The following is a 3,437-nucleotide window of genomic DNA, read 5'->3' on the forward strand; positions in this document are numbered from 1 at the left end:
GCTTGCACTGCAGTACCCTGTGGGCCCTGCAGGGGGCTCCAGACTGGCAGAGAATAGTAGGCAGCAGGTAAAACAGTGCGTGGGACCACTTTTTCTGCAGCTAAGTGTGGTTCTAGACCTAGACCCAAGAGGCAATACTGAATCTCCAACTGGATTGAAAGCCTACTGTCCTTTGCTGCAACAGGTATAGATGACACACATTGATTGGGGGCACTTAATCTCGCACGCTTTGAATCCCAACTAGGTGTAGGGTTGGGATTAACTTCTTGGTCCTGAAGGAATGCCGAAGATCCAGTCAGGCCATAAGGCATGAAACATGTCGACCCTACATTACTCATTTTGAAGCTGTTAAGGTCCATTAAACCTTGTGACAGCATTCTTCTTTTTGTTTTATTTCTGTCAAGGAGACCACCTCATTAAAATTAGTTCAGTACCCCATAGGCAGTTTTAGTCCACCTAGCACTTCACCATACTGTTGTATGATGTAACTACTATGGAAGGTTGAGGGGAGTAGAATGTGGAATGTGGGAGATGAAAGACGTTGGAGTAGGTTGGAACGGACATTCTTGTAGAGGATACTGCTCTGAAAGGATGTATATATGGTCGTGGTGAAATAAACCCTTTGAAGCATCGTTTTACCCATTTCTGTCATCTTTACATTTTGGCGACGAGGATTCATTGCGGACGGAATAGTAACAGTGTACTGAGGACGTGCTCCGAGCGCAGAATACAGGGGAAGTGGAAGTGTTTTACAGACGTCTTACGAACATGGAGGCATGGCACTGCAGGTGGGCCCGACATGGAGGCACAGCAGTGAAGGCTGGCTTTCATTTTTAAAAAAAAATATTCCTTCTCTTCGCAGCCTTTGCTGCCCATTTCTAATCTGCCGTTGTGAGCTTAGTCGCGTGGCCCTATTTCGAATAATGCGCTGCGTGACATCCTTTTGATGGATTCCATTGCATGAAGCAACAGAGTGTATTTTTGTGCACGTGGTGATCTATGCGTTGAATTGATCGCGCTACAGAGTCCATTGCGTGATTTGGTCGTGTTGATTTGGTCATGTTACAAGTAGGCGAACAAATCAGGAAGAAATATCCCCTACCTGTTTCTGCAGCTCCTCATTTGAGCACAACACCTTCCTGTACTTGCCGATATCTGTAAGTTGTTCTGGGTGGAGCCTGGATTCCGGTACGTAGACACAGAGGAAGGACTATTGTGAGATTCCTGTTACAACAGTGACACTAACGAAGGACTAAAACAAAAACAAAAAAAATATAAAGGAAAAAAAATAAAAAACATTACTTATTGAAGATGGATGTCATTATAACAAGAATGGATTAACACTGTGGAAGAAAGAAAACTGTTATATTATTAAAAAAATATATATTATTAAAAAAAAAAAGAGAGGGGAAAAGATGCAGTTTGAACCTCCTGCAAAATTTTTACAGAACAAAGGAGACCCACCAATGCACTGGACTAGGTGGAAGGAAGAATTTTTAACTTACATGAAGGCGATCGATGATGATGATGATATGTCGCAAAGAAAGAAAAAAAAAAAAATGATTACATTGTTTAGGCTCTGAGGGGCAGATGGTTTTCAGAACTTTACCTCCAGTACTAATACAAGATCAGGCTGATGAAGAAGTGGATGTTTTCAAGTAAGCGCTAATGAGATTGGAGAAGAGGTACAAACCTACAGCGAGTCTAGCATTAAATAAGTTCAAGTTTTATACCAGTGTACAGCATTCAGAAGAGACATTTGATGAATTTCTAACAGCACTACGAGGATTATCTATACATTGCAATTTTGGTGATATGACTGATGAGATGATACGAGATCGAATTATAGTGCATGTGAAAAGTAGGAAAATCCAAGAGCATCTGTGGGTTATGGGAGATCCTAAATCGCAAGATGTTATTTCTACTGCGAAAGCTTTGGAGCAATCTGAGAAGTGGATGAGATCAGTACAGGATTCCGATAAAGTTAAAAGTATAGAATCTGAGGTGGTGGGTGCAATGGTGGGTGGTAGTTCGAGCGGTAACTCAGGTGTCAAGAACAGTAAAGTTGGTAGGAAATGGGAGAGATATGATAGGATGGAGAAACTATCATGTGGTAGTTTGAACCATCTTGCATCGTCGTCCCAGTGTCCTGCGGTTGGGAAAGAATGTAAGAAATGCGGGAGGTTGGGACATTTTGCTCGGGTATGTAAAGATTTTAAGAAAAGTAACTATGTTGCCAAAGGAAAGATGGCGTGTATAAGTAGTAGAAAAGATGGCGAAGACTGGCTGAAGTGTGATAGTGAGCAAAGGGGCATGGTGTTGTCACTCAAGCATGGAGATGATGTAGGGAGTGAACATATAAGGCAACCAAGATGTGAGGTGCAAATTGCAGGGAGGAAGTTGGAGTTGATGGCAGATTCGGGGTCACCTTGGACAGTTGTTACACAGGATTATTTTAAGCAGGTTTTCAAAGGAATTTGGGACATGTCCAATTTGAGGGAACCAGACATTATTGCTGAAAGTTTTGAGGGGAGAACTATTGATGTGACTGGTGTTATTGAAACGGTAATCGTTTTTAAGAAGAGGCGTGACAACATTAAATTGTATGTTGCAGTTAAAGGTGTTAATGTCCTAGGGTGGAGAGACCAATGTAAATTGGGAATAATTTTGAATCCCCGGTGTAGTGAACCTATATTGGCTGTGGAGTCTGGTGAAGCTAATGAGTGGATTACTTCTACGTTTCCACAGGTCTTCACTAGTAAGTTGGGCAAATTGGCCAATTATAGCCAAAAAGTTAAAGTTAGGGCTAATGCTACCTGTAATACAGAAACTTAGGAATGTTCCCATCAGTGTCAGAGAGGAGGTGAAGCAGATTTTGTCAGAAATGGTGAATGAGGGTGTGATAGAAGAGACTGAATCTTCCGAATGGGTTTCTCTGATTGTTTTGGCACCAAAAGCTGACAAATCCTTGAGACTGTGTGTGGATCTGAGAGCTGTGAATGCTAATATCACTGTGAATTGCCATCCTTTACCCAAGATTAATGAGGTTATTAGTATGTTGGAAGGGGCAAACACTTTTTCCACACTGGATTTGGGATCAGCGTATCATCAAATAGAACTGACGGAGGACTCTAGACATCTCATAGCGTTTATCACCCTGCAAGGATTATACCGGTTTAAGAGGATGCCATTTGGATAAACGTCAGCAGCGTCAGTCTTCCAGAGAGCGATGTTTCATCTAATCAAGGACATGGACAAATATGTGAAGTGTTTCCAAGATGATGTTTTGATCTTCTCAAAGAATGAGAGTGAACACAAAGAGCATGTAGAGAATGTTTTTAAAGTCTTGAGTATCAGTGGGCTGACTTTAAAGGAGAAAAAATGCAGTTTCTTTTCGAAATCTGTAGAGTACTTAGGTCACACAATTTCAGGAGAAG

Source organism: Pleurodeles waltl, chromosome 8, assembly GCF_031143425.1.
Source record: "Pleurodeles waltl isolate 20211129_DDA chromosome 8, aPleWal1.hap1.20221129, whole genome shotgun sequence".
Taxonomy (NCBI): domain Eukaryota; kingdom Metazoa; phylum Chordata; class Amphibia; order Caudata; family Salamandridae; genus Pleurodeles; species Pleurodeles waltl.